This window comes from Dromiciops gliroides, chromosome 2 (assembly GCF_019393635.1).
Source record: "Dromiciops gliroides isolate mDroGli1 chromosome 2, mDroGli1.pri, whole genome shotgun sequence".
NCBI classification, from domain to species: Eukaryota; Metazoa; Chordata; class Mammalia; order Microbiotheria; family Microbiotheriidae; genus Dromiciops; species Dromiciops gliroides.
In genome coordinates, this window is record NC_057862.1 from 51201446 (window position 1) to 51228663 (window position 27218).

General features: G+C 42.2%; 1 protein-coding gene and 1 non-coding gene across 2 annotated transcripts in view; one reads left to right on the forward strand and one right to left on the reverse strand.

The window, feature by feature from the left end:
• The window catches only part of CDH23 (cadherin related 23), a 623958-nt gene that overhangs the window by 69155 nt on the left and 527585 nt on the right, over positions 1-27218 (forward strand). The window lies entirely within an intron of this gene.
• On the reverse strand, positions 637-743 carry LOC122744766. The gene has a single exon (XR_006355113.1). It is a non-coding gene; the product is annotated as a U6 spliceosomal RNA (small nuclear RNA).

Sequence of the window (27218 nt, forward strand, 5' to 3'; positions counted from 1 at the left end):
TTGTTTTTTAAAAATATATTTTTAGTTTCCCCCAATAACATGTGAAAACAATTTTAAGATTTAAAAAAAAGTTTTGAGTTCAAAATTCTAGCCCTCCTTCTCCCCCCACCAAGTAATCAGATGATCCCTAAGCATTCTTTTTTTTTCTGGGGCAATGAGGGTTGTGACTTCCCCAGGGTCACACAGCTGTCTGAGGCCAGATTTGAACTCAGCTCCTCCTGAATTCAGGGCCGGTGGTTTATCCACTGTGCCACCCAGCTGCCCCCTCCCTAAGCATTCTTCATCCGGTTCTCCCAATACATGCTGAGATAGTCACTAAAATCTTCACCTTAGTGAATAACTATTCCTTTCACAAGCAGTCTGATAACAGTATTACCATTTTGGTCTCAGACCATATAAATCCAGAATATCAGAGCTGAATTTTGGTAGAAAGTAACCTTAGAGACCTAGTCCAACTTTTCCACCATTCAGAAATCCCTTTCATAGTATCTGGGGCAAACTGTTGCCCAATCTTGGCTGTAGCAATTGACTACCTCACAAAGAAACTCATAGTCCACAGCACTGGTAGACTTCTAGTATTTAGAAGGTCTCATTATAATGAGTTAAAGTCTCTTTCCTTCCTCCTTTTTTTTTTTTTTAAATATGGAACGCTTCACGAATTTGCGTGTCATCCTTGCGCAGGGGCCATGCTAATCTTCTCTGTATCATTCCAATTTTAGTATATGTGCTGCCGAAGCGAGCACCCTTCCTCCTTTTTTTAAAAAAAATCTCTTTCCTTATAATTTATAGCCTTGGATCCCTTGGACAATATAAAACAAATCCATTCCCTGATGTAGATGCTAGCCATTCAGGTATTTAGGATGAGAAGGGACCTTTGAAGACAAGTATCATGCCTTCTCCAGGTTTAACATGCCCAATTTTCTTTAACTGTTCCTCATTTGATGTAGTTTCTAGACCCTTCACTATTCTTCTCACTCCACTCTGAATGTAATCCACCAATTGCAGAGTCTCCTCATGTCCAGAATTGACTGTAACTATATATGGTCAAAATCAAAGAAAAAAAAACAAGCCAGAAGTAACAGAGTTTTATAAGTATACAAATAAATATGGAAGGAAGCAGAGCAAACCTGTTTGTGGATTGGTTTTATTTTGTTAAAATGTTTACTATGATGTTGTAGAGTGTTTTTTTCTAGATCTGACTAAGACGTACATGATTCAAGTTTAAGGGGTTAATTGGTGATTTTAGCCCATATTTGGTTGGTTTGTTGATTAATTGAAGTATGTTCTCAGTGTTGCATTGATAATAAAGTTATGTTCCTGAAAAAGTGACTGGAGAGAAGCATGATATTCAAGAATTGATCTGATCATCAGAGAGTACAGTAAGACTATTGCTTTTTGGAATGATAATACTATAGATTACCCAGCCATTTGTAACAGCTTATCATACTTTTATTTCTCATATTAAGCTTGTGGTCAGTTCAAACCCCTGGGTCTTTTTCATATGAACCTCTATATTTCCAGGTCTCTACAGTTCCATACTTGTGTGATTGATTATTTTCCACTCTAGAAATAGATTATTTCTATTTTCCTCACTCCATTCCACAATTTTTTTTCATTGTCATTGATGCCTGTTTAATTCATACTGTTTGTTTTGGCCAAACCAACAAATCTGTTAAGATCACTTTGAATCTTGGATCTGTCATCTAGTATATGAGTATATTAGTTCTCCAACCGAATTTCGTGTCATCTGCAGACTTAATGAGCATGCCTCTAAGTTGTCATCCAAATTGCTGATAAGTGTTACATAGGACAGAGCCAAGGATGGAATCCTGGAGCATGTCACCAGAGATCTCTTTTCAGATGGACACATTCATCTGTTAATTGCCTGGTTGATGCAGATTTAGTCCACATTTTTCTTCAGCCCCAACCCCAGTCCCTGCAATGACTTTGTATAAAATCAGACTGATTAGAATTAGTGTTATTTTCGGTATATAACTGCATTTTTTTCCTATCAAAATTCTTTTATTTAGGAACAGAGATTACATTCAGCAACAGCCTGTGTTTAGACTAAATGGTGATATTGTTTAGGTAAGGTTCAGTCAGCTGCAAATATACCTAATTGAACTATCACCTAGCTCATATGTTTTCACCATTGTATCTGCAAAGATAGCATGAGCAACTTTGTTGAACTCTTTGCCAAAATCAATATGTCTATGATGATCTCCTGGCCTACTTATCTATGAAACTTCTCAGAAAAGGAAATGAGGTTAGTTTGCTGTAATTACTGATCTGGGAACCCATGTTGGTTCCAGGTAATCACTGCATTTTTTTTTCAAAAGGTTCACAAACCATTTGTTTAAATAGTCCAGCTTAGAATTTTTGCTGGGAATTTCTGTCAGACTTACTGACCTTTAGTCTCTGCAGTCTAACTTCTTCCCATTTCTGAAAATAGTTAATGATATTTTCTTGACCTCAGTTTTGTGACCATCCATAGTTTCCAAATGATAGGTGTCAGTGGTATAGAGATAATCTCTACTATGTCATTTTTTACTTTTAAGTTGCCAGGTTCTATCTCTTCACCCAAGTTTGGCCTCAATTATCTTTTGGTGCTGCATGTTTTACCCATTCCAGTTTGAAAATCATTTTCCTTGTTGGGCACAATAAAGACAACCCAGGAGCTAAATAACTCTTCCTCTTCTGTCTCATGAGGTGCAACATTCTCTCCACACTTTGGATCTATCCTCTTCTTGTGCTAAACATGCCATGATCTAGCAGTTAGAGAGTTTGCTCCCAGGAAGTTCCATTGTGGGTAATGGATAAAGCCTAAGACTATTGAGACCAAGTTCATCATGAGTTTGGTCTTTGTCTAGTTGTCTTTCCCCAACATTCCTTGTCACCAGACTGTGCCCCACAAGTCTGGAACTGGATAAGAAAGCTTAGATGCTCCATCTACTAGAAGCAATTCAAAGTGCATCTCCTTCTGAGGATGGGTCAGGCATGTCCTTGTTGCTTGTGAGGGAAAGAGGTGCCTTGGAACATTGCCATGGAGGACCTTTTCCCATACTTCCCACCCAACCATCCCTTTTGTGAACAAACTCACAAACTATATAAATTATTATGCTAGCAAACATTAGTTATAAATTGAAAGTTGCATGTAACACTTTGTATCAGGCTTTGTATAAAGGTACCCAAAAAACCAATACCCACCAACCTAGCAGTTCCCCTGTTCTCCCATGCAGTATCCTGGAAATGAATAATTCTCATCTCCTTTTCTTACTATCTGAGTGGCAAAGGCACACAAGGCAGCTAAACCTGTCATCCTTGGGGTGGTCCTATCATAAAACAATATCTCATTCAGCTTCATGATGCTGGATCCATTCACTCCACTCCTATTTTGATGGGCTCCATTGTATATAATGTTAGCCCCTATGAATTTCTGCTCCAACCAGTGGTCTCTAACTGCACATAAAACGACACCCTTCCCCCATACACCAGTGGTTTCTGATCACCCCTGTTCCTGGACAGAGATAGTCACAAGGACACTTTTGCAACCCTCCCATCCTGCAGTTGGGCTATTCAGTGTCTCTAGAGTACATTCCCTCCTTCAGTTTTTCATGACTCTGCCCTATAAGAATCCCCTTCCTTCCCTTCCTCCCCCACTAGGTGTCCCTGTCTGAGTGAGGTAGCACATTGTCATAAATGGCACGTCCTCAACCCCGAGCAAATGCCTCAGTTTCTTTCCTGGTCACCTCGTTGGTCTGAGTTTTTGTCCAGAGTGATTGTAGGCACCATTCAATTCAAGTCAACAAGTCCTTCTTAAGGGCTACTATGTTCTAGGCATTGTGCTAAAATACCTTCTATTCTAATGGAGGGAAACAGGATGTCTAGAGGTAATACATCATGGTGGTAGTAGTAGTAGTAATAGTAGTAGTAGTAGTAGTAGTAGTAGTAGTAGTAGTAGTAGTAGCAGCAGCAGCAGCAGCAGCAGCAGCAGCAGTATTAGTAAGGATAGCTAACATTTACATAGCACATTAAGGTTGCAAAGTTCCTTACACATGCTATCTCATTTGGTGCTCACAAGAACTTTCTGAAGTAAGTGTTGTTATCCCCATTTTACAGATAAGGAAACTGAAGCTGAGTGAGGTTGACTTGTCCAGGGTCACACAGCTAATAAGTGACTGAGATAGGATTTGAACTCATATCTTTCTGACTCAAAGTGAGATACCGAACTGCCTCAGAGAAATAATATTCTCTCTCTCTCTCTCTCTCTCTCTCTCTCTCTCTCTCTCTCTCTCTCTATATATATATATATATATATATATATATGTGTGTGTGTGTGTGTAGATATACACACATCTCTGTATATAGATATATCTACACATACCCATACATGTATATATAACACATACCCATGTGTACATACAGAAATGCATGCATACATATATGTACATGCATGCATAATATATATGTACATACATTGTGTATATGTATTATAAACACAATAAAAACATAATAATTTTGAGGGAACACCAACAACTGAGGGAATAAGGAAAAGTCTCTTATTGTTCTAAGACAAAGGGTCTGTCCCTTAAAAGGAAGGAATATCAGTGGGGAGGGAGAACGTTCCAGGTACTGGAGGCACTGAAGGCAGCCTACGGCAAGGGACAGAATGGGGATGCTGTTTGCACAGAGATCAGCAATCTGGCCAGTTTGTCTGGAAGGTCCAGTGCCTGAGGGCGAGTGATGTGAAAGCAGCCTGGAAGAGCATCATGTGCTAAACAGGAACTTCTGTTTTGTCTTAGAGACAATAGGGAGTCAGAGAAGTTTCTTGAGCTGGGGAGTAGCTGGTCAGACCTGTGCTTTAGATATAACACTGTATCATTGGGGGGGGTCTAATTGCAGAGAGAGACAAGAGACAAGGAGACCAATTAGGAGATTTTTTTGTTTTGTTTTATTTTTTGTGGGGCAATGAGGGTTAAGTGACTTGCCCAGGGTCACACAGCTAGTAAGTGTCAAGTGTCTGAGGCCGGATTTGAACTCAGGTCCTCCTGAATCCAGGGCCACTGTGCCACCTAGCTGCCCCAGGAGATTTTTTTAAAAACAGCTCAGGCAAAAGGAGATGAGGGCCTGTGCTGTGGTGCTACTTATGTGAGTGGAGAGAAGGGGGTGGATGTCAGAGACAGGATCGACAAGATCTTGGTGCGAAGGATGCCTTCTCTTTGAGGCTTCTTGACCCTTACTTTTACCACCCCTGTTTCACCCACCTTGGTGCAAATGGCCCTGCACCTTCCCAGGTGGAACACCCCCCCCTCAAACGTCTTAAGCAACAATTAAGGTGATAATGCTTGCTCTAATCACTTACATGAGTAAATTAGTCTTGTCAGGAGCTATTAAGGCGGGGAATGTGGGATTCATTAGGATGGATCTGGCCCAGGGAGCGACTGGCACTGCTGCCAGCCCAGGCTGATTAATTTCTCTGCAAACACCATCAATGCCCATCTGTTTCATTTGGGCCCGGGGAGAACAGTTTTCAGGTGGGCTGACCCCATCGTCAGCAATCTCCCCCAGACCTAATGAGATGTGCACATGCCTCCTGCAATCACACCTGTGAGCATGTGCGTGAGAGGAGAGGATGCCTGCTTGTGTCTGGGGGTGAGAGTGGTCTATCCACGTAGGTCACGTGGATTCCAACACCACTGATTCCAGGGGCGCTGCCGAGAAGATCCCCAAAACGTGACTAGAGAAAGAGAGATGGGAAATGCATCCCAAGAATGAGGGAAGAGAAAGGGATGTGGCTTTGGACATCTCACTGTCATGGATGCCTTGACATGTGTTGTACTGAAGTTGTGATTGCCTCTTGGCAATACAAGCTACACAAGGTAGAGGTATAGGAGAGGGAGGTGAGTGAAGGTAGGAATGACCAGGGAAAACTTCATGGGGAAGTAGGATTCAAACTAGGCCTTGAGGATGGGTAATATAGTTGGAGAGGATGGAGCTTTCTAGATGAGGGGCAAGACATGAATGAAGGTTTGCAAGGGTGAATTGGTGTAGCAGCTGGGCCAAGGGAAGAGCTTCTAGGAGGGAGATAGTCACAGGCGTCCTTCCTCCCATCATTCTGTATGAATCCACTGTGGGGATTATAGGAATAAATGTGTCTCTTCACATGCTCAGAGCCTATTGCTTAGGTTCATGGATGAGGGCAGGTAAGGAGAAGATGAGCTAGCCTGCTCTGAATGAATTATTTCCACAATCATCGATCACACGATTGCCTGATCCTGCTGCTTAGAAAGGATAGGGAGGGGACCACATGTTAGATTTAGGCAAGGCCAATGAGAGCACAGAGGGATTTTCTCTAGAGGCAGCACAGTGGCTTGCCTTGTGGCTGGGCTAAGCCCAGGACTAGGGAGATGGGAACAGAGCTAGATAGCCCAGGAAACGACTTTCCTTGTGGCCTTAATGATATCTTCATTTTAGTTTTCCACACCCTGCAACTCATCAATCCTGTGCTCTGTGACTTGTTTTATTTTACCTTCTTACCTTTAATTGTTAGCAAAGGCCTTTTGAAAGGCCCCTTTACTCAACTAAAAACTAAAAAGAAATGTCTGCGTTGAGGCTGGAGGATCCAGAGGGAGAATTGGGAACCTGTTGAAGTGAGGCAAATGACTAGAAGCAGTAGGAGAGGGGACTGACTGTGTTGTTGCCTGGGATGGCCCAAGGGGTTGAGTGGAGCCAGCTCAGTAGACATTGAGTAAAGGGAAAAAGTCTCAGGTGAAAGTGGGTCTCAGGCATGGCTGTTGTTAGAATTGGGAAAAGAGGCATTTTATCCTTGGACAGTGGGAGACAGCCTCCATGGCATTCTAGCTAAAAGGGGGCCATAGTCTGCAAAGGAACACAGAGACAGGGTGGAAAGCAGGCCCTGGAGGGGACTTTGGTTAGGAGGGCTTACTCCCTGGAGCAGCAGGAGCTGATTTTTTTTTTAACAGAAAGCTGCCTAGTTTTTGTTTTTGCTTTAACAGACTAGGCTTCCCAGGATTCTCTCTCCCATTTTAGTTTTTTCCCACCCCAAAGTAAGGAATGCTTCACCCTGGCAAAAGCTGATACCATCAAAGATTGAGAATTGGAAGGGACTTGAGGGACTCTAATTCAATTTATAGATGAGGATACTGAGGCTGGGAGAAGAGAAGGTGTAGTTGCTCATAGGCAGACAGTCATAAATGGCAGAACTGGGGCCTGAATCTAGTTCTCCTAAATCCTACCTAGCCCAGTGCTTCCCAGGGGGAAGGAATCACATGCTTTCCAGTCCAAAAAGACCATGCAGAACCTTAGCACTTAAAGAAGCAAGACTTTCTTTTTCTTTCCCACTGTTCCCTCTCCTCTCTCTCCCTTTGTTCTCTTCAACTGTCTCCCTCCCTTTCCCCTCTCCCTCTCTTCCTTCTGTCTCACCTTTTCTTCTCTCTTCTTTCTCCTTCTCTTCTCCCTCTCTTTTCCCTTTCTTCTCTCTCCTCTTTCCCTTTCTTCTTCTTCTCTCCTCTCCCTCTCTTCCTTCTCCCTTCTCCATCTCCTCCCTCTTTTCCTTCTCTCTCCCTCTCTTCCCTCTCCTCTTCTACCTCTCTCTCCCTCTCTTTACCCTTTTCTACTTTCTCTGTCTCCCCCTTCCCCTGTCCTTCTCCTCCAATCTCTCTTCTCCTCCCTCTCCTTTTACTTCTGACCCTCTTCCTCCCTCCCTCTCTTCTTCTTATTTTCTCTCTTCTGCCTACTTTCCTTTCTATATTGGTAATGTCAATATTCATACAGTTTCAAGCCTCTAACTTTGTCCTTCATTCCCTCCAATAGGTTTTTCCATATTTCCTTGTATGCTTCCTATTTGTTATGTGAATATACCAAAATGTATCCAACTAGTCCCCAGCCACTGCCCATATAGGTGGCTTGTTTTTTACTCTTAGTAACAGAGCAGTTCTGTATATTTTTATACAGATAGGTCCTTCTCCCCCTCCCCTCTCTGTCCACCCAATGTCCTCTTTTCTTTGTGTGTTGGGGATAAAGTCCTAGCAATGTAATCAAAGGATCAAAAGGTATAATTGGATGCTCTGATTTGTGACCCTTTTTGCCTATTGCTCGGGAGAATGCTCACCCCAGACTCCAGTCCTGCCTACTGTGTGTTTGTGCCCATTTCCACCCCAGCTTCCAGGGATTCATTTGCATCGTAATTGCCACCAATTAGTGGAATCACTCTTGAGGTTCTGGAGCAGGCTCTTTATGTTATTCTCCAACTTCAACAATGGGAAATTGTTTCTACCAATTATTACATCAACAACCTTAAGTTGTAATGTGAAAAGCTACAGTACATGGCTGTCAAGAAGATCAAACACTGGAACTGGGAGCTCAAGGAGTTCTGGCAGTAGGATCTCTCGTCTTAGAAATCTCAAAAAATAGGATCAATGACCATGTATCTTGGATGCTTTTAGTTTTCCATCTGTCCAGGACTTTGGACCAGATAACCTCCTGAGGTTCCTGCCATCCCATGGTGCTGTCCGTGAGCCTTCCGTAACCTTCCTCATCCTCTTCTCTTCATTCTCTCTGTTTTTCTCCGTGGCAGTTTAGACCCCCAAGTGACTGATTTCCTCAACTCCCAGCTTTATCTTGCTTTTTTGCCAAGATACTCAATTAATTCTCTATCAGAGAAAAAAGTGTCTTGGGTAATGTACTGAGCCCACATTAGCTGCCCTACCACTACTACTACTAATACTACTGCTGCTGCTACTACTACTACTACTGCTGCTGCTGCTGTTGCTGCTGCTACTACTAGTAGACTACTACTTCTGTTACTACTACTATACTACTATTATAACACTACTATTACTACTAACACCACCCCCCTCACCACTGATTTTTCACCACCACTATTCCTGCCACCCTCTATCACTTTTTTAATCACAGTCTTACAGAAAAGGAGCTAAGCAACCCAGAGATTCCTCTCAGAACTTCCAAGATGTGGGCAGAGAGGGTTTATAGGAGTGTTCCTCAGGTGAATAGGCAACAAACAGGATTGGGGAAGGAGGTATAAAGTATCAAGTATCCTACTAAAGTATACTTTATCCCTCAGGAAGGCACTCTTGAGTCACTGCCAGGAAGGCCTATGTTTTCTAAGCTATTTCTCCATTATCATGGTGGATTGCCCTTTATTTATTTCCATTGTCTCTGACCTTCCCCTTCCCCTTTGTAATCAAGGGTGTCTGTGAAATACCTTCTCAAGTTATATAGTAAATTTGGTGAACATGGAATGGAGTAGAATTCACAAGGGAGTCATTGTAGCATAGAAAAGAACCCTGGACCTGGGTTCGAATTCCAGCTCTGCCACTTTCTACCTGTGTGACCTTGGACAAGCCATGTCCCCTCTCTGTGCTTCGGTTTCCTCATCTTGAAAACGAGGGGTTTGGCTTAGTTGACTTTTAAGGTCCCTCCCTGCTGTAGGTCAATGATCCCATGATCCTAGTACAGTTATCATGTAATGAAAAGAGCCCAGGGTTTGAAGTTACATTCTAGATGTTTTAACTTTTGGCTTGGCTATTAACTAGCTCTGTGACTTTAGGCAAATCATTTGATTTCTCTACATTCCAGTTTCTTTCTTCATCTGTCAAATGGGAATATTACTCTCTACCCTTTTTACCCCCATAAGGTTATTATAAAGAGCATATGAAATAAAGTGAGCAGAAGGCTGAGGAGCTATACAGATAGGCCAATGGGATGACTATAAATCAAATTAATCAGCAATATTTATTAAGTGCCTACTATGTGCCAGTTGTTAAGGGCTAAAATTCTAGCTAGTCTGTCTAAAATATCTAATGAGTGGTCACCAATAAATGATAAGCTTTAGCAAGAGTTAGACTTTTAAGCATTTATTAAGGAGAATAAGAATTTGGTAAAGAAAGAAGAAAAGGCCTAGATTCCTATCTATTAAAGGGAGAGCACATTTCTAGCCCCGCTCTCCACCAGAGTCCAAAGGAAAGAGCACCAGTCAGAGTGCCAGGTTCCTCCTTCTTCCTCCCACTAGCAAATGTCACTTCCTGACACCAAAGAAAAGATGCATGTTCTTGCCCTCAAAGACCTTCCTTTCATGGTGGAACTTTTCTTCAGTAAGTCTCCAGCAGGTGGTGTCATTCCAATCGTTACACAGTCACTGGGGTACAAGGACAATGAATGAAACAATCGCTACTGGAGAGGAGCTGACATTCAAATGGAGACCACCACATAAAAATACACAAAGCAAAATATAAGTAAATAAATCCAAAGATAGACATAGTAGTTAAATGCAAGTTAGTTTGAGAGGGTGGTTGGGGGTGGGAGGGAAGGAATCAGGAAAGGCTTCATGTAGAACCTAGTGCTTGAGTTGAATCTGAGAGGGAAAGACCCAGAATTATATCCTGGCTCTGCCACTATGTTTCTCAACTGTCAAATGAGGGACTATAACTGATGATCTTGAAAGTCTCATTTTTCTCTAACATCTTAAGATAATTCTATATTTTGAGGAGGAAACATTTTATTATTAAAACAATGGCTTTAGCGTTGTTGGCTCTGAACTCAACTCAATGCAAGGCCTAATACTCAGCCCCATTAGGGTCCCCTTTAGTGAAGCTGCCCTTCCTTGGACTGCCAGGGATGGCTAGGGCTCAAAGCAAATAAAAGATAATTAGAATAGGGCCAGCTGATGTATTAGGACTGGTTTTCCCTTCTGGAAACAAGTTACAGGTGTCCTTTGCAAGAGCCAACCCTTGACTCATTCAGTTTGGGAATGGCAGAGGGACCCACATTCTAGCCCATTTCTCCATTAGGGGTACTTGAGTTTTGGGGATCTAACTACTCTGTTAGTGCTCTCAGACCAGGTATAGAATGATTGCATTATTTGGCATCAGAGAAACTGGGTTTGCATCCTGGTTTAGTCTGTATGATGTTGGTCAAGTTGCATAATCTCTCTGAGTCTCAGTTTCCTCATTTGTAAAATAAGGGGGTTGAATCAGATGATTTCTGAAAAATATTCCCTTCTAGCTCTGCATCTCTGGTTCTATGTACGCTGATAGTCACTCCTGGATCTAAGCAGGAAGAGTAAGCTATTTTTTGAGGCTGTGCATCAAAGTTTTGGTTAAGGGTGACCTAGCCCATGGTGGAAGTCCTTTCATTGGAATCTTTTTTTTCTTATTTCCTTTCTTTCATCCTTTCATCTTTCTATATTTCTTATTTTCTTTCATCCTTTCATCTTTCTATCTTTCTCATTTTCTTTCTTTCTATCTTCCTTATTTTCTTTCTTTCATCTTTCTCTCTCTCGATTCCTTACTTCCTCTTTCTTGTTCTTCTTGTTCTCTCTGTCTCTCTGGGTCTCTGTCTCTGTGTCTGTGTCTCTGTCTCTGTCTCTCTGTAACAAAGTTTACAAGCAAGAAAAAAGAGGCTACTGTCCTGTCTCTGTCTGGTGCTAGCTTTAGGGCTTTTGTGAACAAGTCACTTAAGCCGTGACTCATTTTTGTCATCCATTAAAATGGCATAATTACATCTGTCCTGAATCCTCCCCCCCAGTCAAATTGTTATCAGGAGGAAATGAGAAAATTCCATGGAAGCATTTAAAACCTATAAAGGGCTATTTTCCCCCACTAGAGCTGTGATTCCATGAGTACTGGGAACTTTAAATTAGGAAACTGTTGTCCAAATAAAACTTAGCAACTGGTATGCACCTTGGAGTCTGGGAAAGTTGTCCCAGGCACCGTAAAGTAATTTACTGAGGGTCACACAGCCAAGATGAGTCAGAGTACATGCTTGAACTCAAATAGTTCTGATTTTAAGTCTTCCCCTCGATCCCTGCCCCTGTTTTGCCTCTCATGAAGCTTGCCACAAACATACTGAGCCAGCCTTCAAGGATCATCTCAAAATGAACTTCCTCTAGGAAGATGTTCCCGAGACACCAGACTCTCTTCATTCTCCCAGTCCTCTAAACTTGGAAAGCAATTAGAAGATGCCAAGACACGATTTAGCACTTAATTATTTCCTGGCTTGGATTGTTTGCTATTGATTCATGTCTCTCCCCAGCTGGATTGTAGGTGCCTTGAGGACAGGAACTGTCTCATATATCTTTGTATCCCCAGAATGCTAAGCATTTAGTGCTCAATAAATAAATACTTAGAAGGGCCTAATGAGTTATCAGTCTGGGGGGCATTTGTATTTTCCTAGATGCATAGGTCGATCTGAGCCAGGGCAGATGATTAACAATTGTGGGAATCTGAAGAAAGGAGGAGGTGGCATTTGATTTGGGTGGTAGTAGTTAGGGCATTCTGGACATAGGAACAGTACTAGTGAGGGAAGGGTTGGAGGTGGAAGAGCGTGGGCTTGTAACTGGGGCAGAATGATCAAGCTTGGCCCCAACATAGAGAATACATAAGAGAGAGTAGTTTTTACAAACCTGGAAAGGGAATGTGATACAAGACTATGGCTAGCCTTGAATAACAGGCTAAGAAGTCTGAACTTTATGTTGGAGGCAATAAGGAAGCCATTGGATGGTTTAGATCAGAAGAGTGACATGGCGGATAGAGCACCGGCCCTGGAGTCAGGAGTACCTGAGTTCAAATCCGGCCTCAGACACTTAACACTTACTAGCTGTGTGACCCTGGGCAAGTCACTTAACCCCAATTGCCTCACTGAAAAAAAAAAAAGAAAAGAGAAAAAAAGAAGAGTGACATGAAGAGTAGTGTGCTGCAATTTATATTTATTTGGGGGAACTAGGTTTTTCTATCTTACCCAGGTTGGAAGTTCAGTAGCTACTATCAGTATCTGATCTCCAAACTGGTGGGCATGGGAGCTTTAACCTCCATTTATGACCTAGGCTGTTTTGGCCCTAAATTAGATAGCCTGGTGACCCCCCCCCTGCTGCCAGGTGCTCACCCTATTGATGCCAGACTTAGTATAGACACTAGATTGGCTTATAGACCACTGGACCTCAGCACTCCCAAGATGAAGCCATCTGTCAGTCTCAGCCTCCCCAACAGCAGGGATTATAGGAATGTGCTATCATACCCAGAAACATGGTACCATGCTGGACTTGCAGAATGGGGTTCAAATCCCATTTTACTATTTGGGTGACTGTAGGCAAATCACTTAACACCTTCTGTCTCTTCTGTTTTTATCTATAAAGTGAAGAAGTTGGAATAGGTGACATTTGAGATCCCTTTCAGCTCAAAATCTATGACCATATCTACATGTAAGGAAGATGTTTGGCACATCATTATAAAGGATGGGTTGGAGGGGAAAGAGATTGGTGGTCGGGAAGACCTGTTAGAAGGCTATTTCCATAGCCTAGGAGAATGGCAATGAGGGCTCATACTAGCATGGTGGCAGTAGGAGTAGAGAGGAGGGTGAAGGTTTCAGAGGTTTTGTGGAGATTGTATTAGCAAGTTTTGGTAAATGGTTGGATATGTGAGGTAAGGAGTGAGAAGAGTGAGAGCTAATATTAAAGTTTCATATATGGAATCCTGAGTTAGTCTTGGTGCTGCTGACAATGATACTGAAGTCAGGAGAGCAGGGGTTTGGAGGAAAGATGATACACTCTATTCTAGAAATGATGAATTTAGAGTGTTGGGACCTCCAGTTAGAGATGTTCTGAAGGAATAGTTATGAATCAACCATGGTCTAGGTGTGCCAGTACACACCAGGGGACTGTCCCCAGTGGCTCTTCCCTAGGTGAGAGAGTTCCCATTGTCCCTTCCCCCAAAGGAAAGTGAAAGGAAAGGACCCATAGGGATGCTTCCTCAGAGTGTGCCTGTGCACCTATGACTGTGGGTCCTTTGAAGATGAAGGTCTAGAACTCAGATGAAAACTGGAGATAATCACTTTGGGAGTCATCTAGATCAAGATGAGAATTGGAGACAAGAGAGTGAAGAAGATTGTCAAGGAAAAGCATGTATAACTGGGCATCTTCACCTTTTGAGGAGGTAAATAGACCCCTCAGGTAGTCTGGAGAAATCTATTGATCCTTTCTCAGAATCATTTTTAAATTACTGAAATAAAATTGCACAAGATTACAAAGGAAACCAACTATATTTAAATAAAGATGTATTTTCCCCATGAAAAACATTTTGGGACCCTCTGAAATGTACTCACAGATCCCTTAGCAGTCAACCTCAAGTTAAGAATTCTATAGAGAGAAAAGAAAGGTAAGGACAAAACTCTGAGGAACCTGTACCATAAGGAGTTGGAAGAAGCAGAGGAGATAAAGAAAGAATGGTTAGACTGGGTAAGAAAATTTAGGGTTGAAAATCACCTCAGAAGTAAGTCATCCAGTCCAACTCCCTCATTTTGAAGAGGAAGAAAGGCTTCCTTTTTTTTTTTAAGTTTAATCTGCATTTTTTTTAGCTTTTCTCCATCAGTTTTGTAAGCCTGGACAGTCAAGAAAACAATAAATCAAGCTCCAATTTGTAGCCTTTGTGGTTTTCCAAAGTGTAAATGCCCAGAAAATTTAATAATCAGCTCTCCAGAACCCATTTGAGCTGGTTGTAGTACATCCTTGGTAGAACTCCAGCACCTGTAGTGCTAGATCGTATCATCCTTATTATCATCCTATGTCTCTCTTACTCTTCTCAGTTGCATACCTTGTAAAAGTCAAGCCCTTTCCTCTCCTCCCTTCTAAATAGTTTGCAGTCTAGTTTCTAACCTCATCACTCAATTGAAACTTCTCTCTCCAAAGTTGCCAATTATTTTCTTCACGGCCAAATCAAAGGGCTTCTTCTTAACTCTCATTGTACTTGATATCCCTGAAGCATTTGACACTTTTGGCCATATCCTTCTTTTATACTCTGTCCTCTCCAGCTTTTTGTGAGGTTATTCTCTCCTGGTTCTGCTTCTGATCTTTTTCAGTCTCTCTTTTTTTTTCTTTCAACAAACATTTATTTTATTTTCCATTTACATGTAAGGGTAGTTTTCAACATTCATTTTCATAAGATTTAGAGTTCCAAATTTTTCTCCCTCCCTCCCTCCCTTTCCTCCCCCCTCCACAAGATCGCAATCAGGTTATATATGTACAATACACAAGTGTTCTTTTTATCAGTTCTTTCTATAGGGGTGCATAGTAAGCTTCCTCATTAGTTCCTTGGGAATGTCTTGGATCATTGCACTGCTGAAAGTAGTTAAGTCATTCACAATTACTCATTGAACAATACTGCTGTCACTACGCACAATGTCCTCTCAGCTCTGCTCACGTCACTATACATCAATGTTCATTAGTCTTTCAAGGTTTTTCGGGGATCATGCTGTTTGTCATTTCCTGTAGCACAAGTCCATTCCACTACAACCATATAACACAGCTTTTTCCATCATTCCTCAATTGATGGACATTCCCTTGATTCTCAATTCTTAGCCTCCACCAAGAGTTGCTATAAATATTTTTTGTACAATTTTCTCCCCTTTTCTCTTTTTCATGATTACTGTTGTTAACTGTTTCCCTTCCATCCTATTCCCTTCCCCATGATATTTATTCTATTATCCATCTTCTTTCATCCTATCACTCTTCAAAAGGGATTTGCTTCTGTCTGTCCCCTCCCCAACTCTGCCCTTCCTTCTTTTGCCCCTCTCTCTTTATCCCTTTCCCCTCCTATTTTCCTGCAGGGTTAGAGAGATTACTCCACCCAATTGAGTGTGTACATTATTCCCTCCTTGAGCCAATTCTAATGAGATTGAGGTCTTTGAGCCAATTTTGATGACTGTTAGGCTCATTTACTGCCCAGATTAAATAGATTACTCCACCCAGTTGGGTGTGTCTATTAGTCCCTCCTTGAGGCAGCTCTGATGAGTTTAAGATCTTTGAGCCTTTTCTGATGAGTATAAAATTCATTTACTGCCCTGCTCCTCTCCCATCTCTTCCCCTACTCCATAAGCCTTTTCCTGTTACTTTCATGTAGGATTTCGCTTCTGCCCTTCCCCCTCCCCCAGTGAATTCCCTTCACCCCTCAATTTAACTCTAAAGATGTTATCATCTAGCTAAGTGAGACAGTGGACAAATCATCACCCCTGGACCCAGGGGGATCCCAGCCAAAACCTGGCCTCAGACACAAGACAGTCGCCCACTCTATGACCCCAGGTATGTCCCCCAGCTCCAATTTTTTTTATGGTTCTCTAGGGTCTTGTATTTGAAAGTCAAATTTGCCATTCAGTTCAGGTCTTTTCATAACAAATATCTGAAAGTCTTCTTTTTCATTAAAGTCCCATTTTTTCTGCTGAAAGATAATGCTGAGTTTTGCTGGGTAGGTGATTCTTGGTTGTAATCCCATTTCCTTTGCCCTTTGGAATATCATATTCCATGCCCTCCAGTCCTTTAATGTAGAAGCTGCTAGATCTTGTGCTATCCAGACTGGGGCTCCACAGTACTTGAATTCTTTCTTTTTGGCAGCTTGCAATATTTTCTCCTTGACCTGAGAGTTCTGGAATTTGGCTGTAATATTCCTAGGAGCTTTATTTTTGGGATCTCTTTCTGGAGGTGATTGGTGGATTCTTTCAATTTCTATTTTAGCTTCTTCTTCTAGAATTTCAGGGCAATTTTCCCTGAGAATATCTTGGAAGATGGTGTCTAAGCTCTTTCCTTGATCATGGTTTTCAGGTAGACCAATAATTTTCAAATGATCTCTCCTGGATCTATTTTCCAGGTTGGCAGTTTTTCCCAGAAGATATTTCACATTGCCCTCTATTTTTTATTCATTTGTATTTGCTTTATTTTGTCTTGGTTTCTCATAAAGTCACTGGCTTCCATTTGTTCAATCCTCATTCTTAGGCAATTATTTTCATCAGAGAGCTTTTGTACCTCCTTTTCCATTTGACTTTTCAAGCTGTTGACTTTTTTCTCATGTCTTTCCTGCATCACCCTCATTTCTCTTTCCATTTTTTCCTCTACCTCAATAATTTTATCTTCAAAGTCCTTTTTGAGCACCTCTATGGCCTGAGACCAATTCGTATTTTTCTTGGAAATGTTAGATATAGGGGCCCTGATGTTGACATCTTCTTCTGAGGGTGCCCCTTGGTCTTCCTTGTTGCTGAAGAAACTTTCTATGGTCATCACCTTTCTCTGTTGGCTCATCTTGCCTTTCTTTTACTAGACTTTTAGCTCCTTAAAGTGGGGCACTGTTTCCAGGCTGTAGTATCCCAAGCTTAAGAAGTCCCAGGTGGTATGATTTAAGGAGAATCAGGTTCTTCCCTTGCCCAGCCTGTTTCCTGGTCCTAGATGACCCCAGACCAACTTGCCAATCAACCAGCTTTGTGTGTTGTGGTTGTTAGCTCCGAAGAGCCTGTGCCCCTCCCCCACCTGGGCCACTTCTACTGGAGCCTACCACTTGGTTCTTAGTAGGGGTGTAAAATCCAAGTTCTGCCTTAGCACCAGCATAGACCCCTGTAGTCTCTCCCCTGCCCAGGGCTCAGCCCACTCACCAGACTGTGAGCTTAGTTCCAGATGACACTGGTGCTTCAGCTGATTCAGAGGCTCTGGGGGTCTCCTTCTCTGGTGAGGACTTCCTGAGACTGGATCTGTGTCAGGGTGACTGTGGGGTTGGGCCCGACTCCTGTATCAGCACAGCAGCTCCCTCCTTCTGACCTTCCAAGCCATTCTTGGTTAGAAGATGATTTCAGCACATTCTTCTGTGAGTTCTGCTGCTCCGGGCATTTTCCTATGACCTTATTTGGATGTTTTTTTGGATCGATCATGTCATGAATTTGGGAGCTCCCTGCCTTTCTTCGCCATCTTGGCTCTGCCCCAGAAGTCTCAAGGCTTCCTTTTATAAGACAAATATGGTGCTAATACCTAAACCAGGAAGACACAAAACAGAGAAAGAAAATTATAGACCAATTTCCCTAATGGGTATTGATGTAAAAATTCTCAGTATAATATTAGTGAAGAGGATGAAAGGCCCAAAGAGGTTAGATGACTTATAATAAGAACCTAAAATAATCAACCAAAGAGAACTAGAATTTGAATCCATGTCTTATGACTTCAAATCAAGAACTTTTGCCCCTGTGGTACAACCACCTCTACAATCATATCAGGAAATCAGGAGGGCTGTTAATAAAAATGATAGATGATATTTATATGGCACAAAGGTTTGTAAAGCACTTTACATGTATTGTTTCATTGGATTTTTACAACAACCCTGTGAGGTAAATGCTACAGATTTTATGATCCCTTTTTTCCAGATGAGGAAACTAAGGCTGACATCTGTTCAGTGACTTGCTCGGGGTCAACACAGCTAGAAAGAGACAACTAGATAGCTCCCATAGATAGAATGCTGAACTTGGAGTCAGGAAAACCTGAGTTCAAATCTTATCTCAGACACTTACTAGTTGTATGACACTGGTCAAGGCACTTAACCTCTGCCTGTCTCAGTCCCCTCATCTGGCAAATGGGGAGAATACTAGACTTACTTTCCAGGGTTGTTTTGAGAATCCAGTGACATAATATTTCTCAAGTTCTTTATAAACTTTAAAATACTATATAAATGCTAGCTGTCATTAGCAGTAAGTCTCTGAGACAGGATTTGGATCCAGATCTTCTTGATGCCCTGAGTCTAGCATTTTCTCTAACCCATACTCTGTTAAGGGGAAAAAACCCAACTAAACAAAATAAAATATGACAAAATTCCATGGTTCTGCCTTAATTCAGATCTGCTTCAAATCATTCTGATATATTCAACATTTTTGTATTATGTAAAAAAATGGAAAATGTATTTCCATAAGATGACAATTTAAAAAATTTCATAGGAAAAAAATTCACTATCTAAGCTTCCTCAAGCTGGAATTCCCTGTAGCCCATGGTCATACCATAAATTTGTGATAGTGCTAGGACAAAAACCCAGGTGTTCATGGTGCTTTCCTCTATTCCACATTGTCTTGCAAATGACCATATCTAACTTTGGTGCAATAGGAATACAAGAAGCATGATCTCCTGCCTCCAAGAATCTTAGCATTTACTTGAGAAGGCAAGATATAAACATATGAAACAGTAGCAAATGATACAAGATCAAATAACTAATAAGAAACAAACAAATCAATTATCCCATTGCTAACATGTATTGTACAGACCTCAGGAGAGGGAGGTCTAAAAGTATAAATAAGATTTGAAGAAATAGAAAGGAGGGAGCATTGTAGGGGCAGGGAAAGATATGCATGAAAGTTTGGAGTGGGAAGTGGGAATTGGCATTGATTATCTTGAGCAAAGGTAACCTAAGTCATGAGGATAGTGTGGGGGTTCATGCCCATGGTCCCTAATTATGTCTTCTACTTGTCCCCTCTACTTTCATGATGGAGCAGTTGGTGTGGACATCACATTCACTTGTTCTGAATCATAGTGATATCCACTAGCCATTTGCCCCACTGGCCAAAGAGCAGGTGCCACCCTGCTTGGCACTCTCTCTGGCATCAGAATGACTCAGGCATCACCTTGTGAATTGATCTTAGCTACCACTGGACCTCACCCTTCTTTCCTGAGTGTGTCTGTGTATGAACTCCAGAGCGAGCATTTACCAGAATTGATTTGGCCTTTGAAAAGGATATTTCAAGATGAATATGCTGGCATCTGACCGTGAATGAGATTGAGATACTATTGAGTTTTGAAACTGCTCAGCTGCTCTGGTCACTTTCTATGCAATGGAGAAAAGCACATGTTTTCAGCCTGGCCAGCAGGGAGCATGCACTTATTGAGCATTCTTAGAGGAATGAGGAGCTGGCCTTCTCTCTTTATGAGCTCTGCTGAGAGAGCACATGCCCCCTCTTTCAGTTGTTACCTTCTTGACATTTCAGGAAAAGGCTTCCTGGCTCTTGAGGCAGGAGAGGAAGTTGAGACATTTCATCCATCACCTTATTCACCACAGGATCTCCTCTGTCCCATCAAAGAGAATGTAAGCTTCTTGAGGGCCAGAACTATTTCATTTTTTAAAATCCCCATTGCCTAGTGTAGTAAAGAACATAGTAGGCACTCTTAATTAATGATTAATCCTTGTTGATCAACTGATTGATCCCTGTGCTATAATCACTTCTCCGGGATTTTTGGTGGCTGCTTCTCTTGAACTGAATATGAGATTCAGGGTGTTGGAAGTTGAACCCTGGGATTACCAAGGAAGGTGAAGGTTTGTCAATAAGTATTTGAGGTCAATCCCCTCACCTTGAGTCCAGGAACCTTGTTGCTACAAGCCTCAGCTTCCTGATGAGGCAGGTTAACCAATCAGTCAACAAGTGTTTGTTAAGCAACCAACTTTACGGAGGCACTGTGCAAAGCACCGAAAGAATGTTTAAAAAACAGTCCCTATCCTCAAAGAGCAGAGACAACATTTAAACAACTGGCAGTGTTCAAACATATTGTACAAACAATCTAGAGAAGATAAATATGAAATAATCAACAAAAGGAAGGCACTCACATTTGGGAAATAGGAAAGGCTTCTTATAGAAAGTGGAATTTAAGCTAGGGAGTGAAGCCAGGGAAGGTAGTCGATGAGGAGGAAGAGAATTCCAGGCATGGGCAACAGCCAATCAAAATGCCTGGAGTCAAAAGGTGGGGTATCTTTTCCATAGAACAGGAAAGAGGTCATTGTCATTGGACTGAAGAATATGTAAAGGGGGCCAGGTTGTAAAGGGCTTTGAAAGCCAAACAAACAATTTTATATTTGATCCCAAAGGGCATAGGAAACCACTGGAGTTTTTGGAGTAGGCATGACATTATCAGACCTCTAGGAAGATCTGTTTGATAGCTGAATGGAGGATAGACTGGAGTTGGGGGAGACTTGAGGCAGGGATATTAAAAAAAAGGTTTATTGCAAATAGTCCAGGTGTGAGATTATGGCTTGTAGCAGGAAGACATCACAGTCAGAGGAAAGAAGGAGGCATTGAATTGAGACATTATGAAGACAGAAATGACAAGCCTTGGCAACTGATGGGATCTAGGGGATGAGAGAGAGTGAGAAACTGAAGATGACACTAGACTTTGAGTATGGCTAACTGGGAAGATTATGGTACCATCAATAGTAATAGGGGAGTTTGGAAGAGAGGAGGATTTTTGGGGGGAAAGATGAGGAATTTGGTTTTGGACATGATGAGTTTAAAACCAGTCTGGAATGTCCAGTAGCAATGAGGTTAGTGATAAAAATGAGGCTGGATCCATAGTTGACAAGACATTGGTGATTTGGGGCAACCTTCTGTGGGAATGAGTGGTAAGAATAGGTGGGAATGGCATATTGCAGAAAAATTTCATGGAGGAAGTGGCCCCTGAGCTGAGTTATGAAGAGAAAGATTCTGAAAGGCATAGATGAGAAGGGAATGCATTTCAAGCATGGGGAATATCTCTGCAAATGTACCAAGGCAAGAAATGACATTTGAATTCAGCAAACATCTAGTAATCTATTTAGGTAGCACAGTGGATAGAGCACTAGGCTTGAAATCAGGAAGACCTGAGTTCAATTATGGCCTCAGACACTTGCTAACTGTGCGACTCTGGCAAAGTCATTTAAGCCTATTTGCCTCAGTTCCACATCTGTAAAATGAGCTGGAGAAGGAAATGGCAAATCACTTCAGTATTTTTGCCAAGAAAACCCCCAAAAGGGGTCATGAAGAATCAAACATGACTGAAAATGACTAAACAACAACAAGAAAATTCAGTGATGCTCGTGTGTGTGTGTGTGTGTGTGTGTGTGTGTGTGTGTGTGTGTGTGAAGGGGAATTAATTATATGAAATAAGGCTGAAATAGGTCAGAGATTATGAGGGTTTTGGAGTCAGGACCTGGTTTCATGTCTTGGATACTAGTGGTATATCCTTGGGTAATTCATTTTCCTTCCTTTGGGACTCAGTTTCTCTCTCTGTAAAATGAAGGGGTTGAATTCAATGAGCCTATACTTCTGGGCAGGGTTGATATATACCTGTTTCTTCCATCTGCAAAACTCCTTTACAGTTCTATTTCTTAAGAAGATCTCAGTGAATAAGGTTACTATGTAATGATAAAATTTCTCAGTTGAATTTCTATCAGGATTTACAAAAAAAAAATCTACTTCTTACCTTACCCCCACAGAGAGCTGATTACAATTACAAATCACTGTGTTGGCTTACTTGGACCAGTCTCTTTAACCTAAAGCTTTGCCTCCACAGTTTTGTAGCTTGGAATGAAGTAAGTAGTAACCTTAGTGGGGGCTCAAAGAAAGGTCCAATCTTGTATGCCCATTGCAGAGCTTCCTACCTTCACCATGTCTGTACTGGCTCCTTTGTGGAACAGAGAATTGCTATCCCCAAGAAGAAATAGCTACCAAGAAGCTTTTGTGTTGGGGAAAAGAAAGGAGCAGGGAAGGCAGAGACCAAAGGAAGTCACCATTCCTTGCAATCAATTTATTTGGGTAGTGACTAGAGTAAGGAGATCCTACTCATCGGTAGTGATAGGGGAAAAGGACTGGTTCTGGAATGAGAGGCCCTGCATTCATATTCCATATCTGCCACTTACTACATACAGTACCTCTGTGACCTTGGGTACGCTATTTAATCTCCCAGCCTCAGTTTCCTCAACTGACATTTGAGGAGTAGTACTAGGTGACTCCTAAAGTATCAAGTAACTCTCAATATTAATATTGTGGCAGACTTTCTGGTAAGGAAACCAAATTGCAGTTGCCACCACCCTGAAGACAGCCTGGACTATTGAATTTGGGTGTAAGAAGGGGAAGGGAGACTCATGTTGTTTCTTGAAATATTGCTTTTCCTGGAAAATTAATTGTCAGAGATTTCAGGAAGAGGAATTCCTACCAGGTGATGGAGCATCAAAATCAAAGCCGTTAACTGGTATTTGTTGAGTACCTATTGCAGTCTTAACCCTATCCTTGGCACTCTGGAAGGGAAGGTGAGACAGAAGTACCTTCAAGGAAGCATATGATTAAGTCTGGAAACAGATGTGAACCAAAAGGGCTGAGTAAGCTGGGGTTCAGAGCACCAGTCTCTGTTAAAAGGTAGCCACTGACACTAGAATTACAATACAGGGTTATTACTTCAGCTTCCTCTCTAATCTTGGTACCTCCAGCAGCACCTAGCAATAGGGATTCATGCCTGGGAGGCATTTAATTAATGTTCATTGAATTGAATTACTCTCATTTCTAAAAGTACTTGACAGGCCTTGTTTCTCTCTTCATTCATCCTCAGGGTGCCCTTTTGAGGGAAGCTGTCCAAGGTACTCTCATCCATTCCAGGCAGAGAGGTTTAAGCAACTCCCCTAATGTTATTCATCAAGTGAGAGGATGATCTGGGACCTGGACCCTTGTGGGGCTAGGTGTCTTTTCACTAGACCTTACAGAAATATTTCCACATCCTGTACTCCCTGGTTGGGTAGATCCCTGACCCTAAGGCCTTTATAGGGTCCTTCAACATAGGACCATAGATTTAGAATTGGAAGGGATTTTAGAGGTTATCTAATCCTACCTCTTCATTTTCTATTTTTTTTTGGTGACGCAATTGGGGTTAAATGACTTGCTGAGGGTCACACAGCTAGTGAGTGTTAAGTGTCTGAGGTTGGATTTGAACTCAGGTCCTCCTGACTCCAGGGTTGGTGCTCTATCCACTTCACCACCTAGCTGCCCCCTACCTCTTCATTTTACAAATGAGGAAACTGAGCCCAGAGAGGTGAAAATTATTATTCCAGTCCAAACTCTGACATTTTACCCTTAAGTGAACCTTGGGTGAGTTACTTAAAACAAGGATAATAATATCACTCACTTCATAAGCACTATATGCCAGGCACTGCACTAAGCACTGGAGATACAAAGGCAAAAGACAGTGCCTGCCCTCAAGGAGCTCACAGTCTAATGGGGAAGAAAACAGGTAAATAACTGTACAAACAAGGTGTGTATAGGATAAATAGGAAATGATCAACAGAGAGGAGGTACCACATTGAAGAGGGGCTGGAAAGACTTCCTGCAGGAAGTGGGATTTTAGCTTGGGAAGCCAGGAAGTAGAGATGAGGAAGGACAGCATTGAAAATGCCCAGAGGGGGCAGCTAGGTGGTGCAGTGGATAAAGCACTGGCCCCTGGATTCAGGAGGACCTGAGTTCAAATCCAGCCTCAGACACTTGACACGTACTAGCTGTGTGACCTTGGGCAAGTCACTTAACCCTCGTTGCCTGCCTCCCCCCCCCCAAAAGAAAATGCCCAGAGTCAGGAGATGTTCATGGAACAACGAGGATACTGGTGTCACTGGATTAATGAGTCCTCAGGGAAAGGTGTGAGAATGCTGGAAAGATGGGGTTACAAAGGGCTTTGAACTCCAGATGATTTTGTATTTGTTCCTGGAGGCCATAGGGAGCCATCGGAGTTTATTAATCATCGGGGGTGGGGTAACATGGTCACACTTGTACTTTGGGAAAATCCCTTTGGCAGGTGAATGGAGGAGGACCTGGAGTGGGGATAGCCTTGAGGCAGAGAGACCAGCTAGCCTAGTCCAAGGTCAGGGTAATGAGGGCAAGATGTCCTGATGCTGGAAGAATCAGACGAACATTATCTCCTTGGATTATCACAGCAACCCTGTGAGGTAGGTACTATAATGTTATTATGCCAGTTTTATAGATTTGGAAACTGAGGCTCAGATTTGCTTGGAAAGCATCCAAGGTAAATCTTTTCTGACTCCAACTGTTGATTTCTTTCCACTATATCATACTTTCTTACCTGCCTTTGCTTGAGGTGTCTGCACTTTCCTGTTTCCCTCCTGATCCTTCTCAATCAATCAATCAATCAGTAAACCATTTATTAAGTGCCTACTATGTGTCAGGCACTGTGCTAACAGCTTTGTGCTCAACAAAGAGCATGGGATGAGGGAGAAGGGACATGTGTCTGAAGGGTACTGGAGACTGGCTAAGATGGGTGGTTGCAGTCTTCTTCCAGACAGGCTCAGCATTTGTGGGTTTGTAGAGTGTCACAGGCAGGAGCCGAAAAGGACATGATTGCTACTGACGGGCTTCATTTAAGGAGCTCCAGAGCAATTTATGCAGCCGATTAAGAAGAGGAAACCACTTTGTCTCTTCAGTCTCCATTCCCTCTTCCCCAGGAGGAAGAGCCTCATGTGAGGATGCTGAAGAGCAATAAAGCTCCAGGATTCCAGGGGCCCACGGGGTAAAGGACAATGGTCAGAACCATCATTCCAAGAGTTAGCAGATAAGCTCCACCACAGATCCTCCCTAGATGTTGACCTTGTGCAAGGCATAGAAAGTGATAAAATAAGCAAATTCATGGTCAATTCTTCCCTCTTTCTCCCTCCAGATCCCTTCTTGATGTTCTTCTCTACAATATCTGTGGCATCTGCCCCCTTCTCTCCATTCCCATGAACACCACCCTAGTTCAGGCCCTCAGTTCCTCTTGCCTGGATTATTGTTCCAACCTCCAGTCTACCCTCCTATTCTCATCCCTCCTGGTTCTAGTCCATCTTCCACACAGCTGGCAAAATGATATTCTTAAAGCACAGGGCTGACCTTTTCCCTCCCCAGCTCAAGAAGGCACAGTGGTTTCTTTTCTTTTCTTTTCTTTTCTTTTCTTTTCTTTTCTTTTCTTTTCTTTTCTTTTCTTTTCTTTTCTTTTCTTTTCTTTTCTTTTCTTTTCTTTTCTTTTCTTGGTGAGGCAATTGGTGTTAAGTGACTTGCCCAGGAAGTTTCAAGTGTCTGAGGTCAAATTTGAACTCAGGTCCTCCTGACTCCAGGGCTGGTGCTCTATCCACTGTACCACCTAGCTGCCCCAGTACAGTGGTTTCATTGTTGCCTCTGATAAAATACAAACTCCTCTGTTTGGCATTTAGAACCTTTATATTCTTGGGGTGTATAGGATGTTCAGGAAGGACTAGCACCTCTGCTGTGAGAGTTTGCTGAGCACTTTTCAAGGCTGCTCATTCACCTTTGATATCTACCTGGCAGTCAGCTCTCAGCTGTGGTTTCAAGAAGGTGTAGCATGCCCAGTGGCCACACCCCCCCATAAAACTGACTGCAGATGGGGTAGTTGATAGGCCTTGAACACATTGGTGAGTTAGGGAGATGTTTACCCCAAGCATGTTAAGACTTCCCTTGGTGGAATGGGTGGATGAGAACAATTTGTTCCAATTGCCATGAAGGCAGCAGAAGCAGGTACCCTGGAGAACTTAGAGCTTGGTCAGATATTGAAGACACTGAGATAATCCACTGCATCCTGGGTCATCACCAGTCATCTTGGCCTTTGTCTTATCTCTGGACTTTGATGACTCAGGAAGAAAAAATGAGGCTGACAGCGTTTTGCAACTCTGCCTCCTTTAATCCAATTCACACACGAGTCAAGAGATCACCCATGATTTCATTGGTCCTCTTTGAAAAAGGACACACATCTTTATCTAGCTAGCTTTCTCTATGCCTGTCTGTCTGCCTATCTAGCTATCATCTGTCTGTCTGTCTGTCTGTCTGTCATCTATCTATCTCTACCAGCTTAAAATTCACTCTGTCCTGACCATTGCCTCTTAGAATCCCTGGCTTCTGTTAAATCTGAGCTAACGTCCCATTTCTTACATGAGTCATTTCCTGATCTCCCTTGCCCAAGCTGCTAGCACCCCCTCCAATGACTTTATGATTATTTTGTCTATTTATTTATATGTACCTGTTGTTTTTCCCAATAGAATAAGCTTCTTGGGTGGGGGAGACTGTGATTTCCCTCCTCCTCTCTGCCCTCTGGCTTCCTTCAAAACTCAGCTGAGATCACACCTTCTTCAGGTGTCCTTTCAGGTCCACCTCCTCCCTCCAGCCACTGCTAGTGTCTTACCTTCCATTCCTTCCACTTATTCAGTGTCTATTTTATTTCACCATTTTAAACACTGTCTTTTCCTTTTAGAATGCAAGCCCCTTGAAGGTAGGGATGGTTTTTGCCTTTCTGTGTCTCCCCTATGCTTATCATAGTGCCTGGCACATTATTAAGTGCCTAATGAAGCCTCCTTTGAATGTTTGAGTAGATGGATGAGAACTGTACTGATAACTGTAATCCTGTGTATTTGATTTTATGCATTGTTCTGAGACAGAATCCATAGGCTTCACTGGATACACACAGAGGTTAAGAACCCCTACCACAGAGGAACTAAGAAGGTGAGACTAACTCACCTTTGTGTAGAACTTTGAGGTTTTCAAAGTATTTGACTCACAATGAATCTATGGGTTCTTTCTCAAAATGATGCTTCTTGTTCCCCAGACACCTCTGG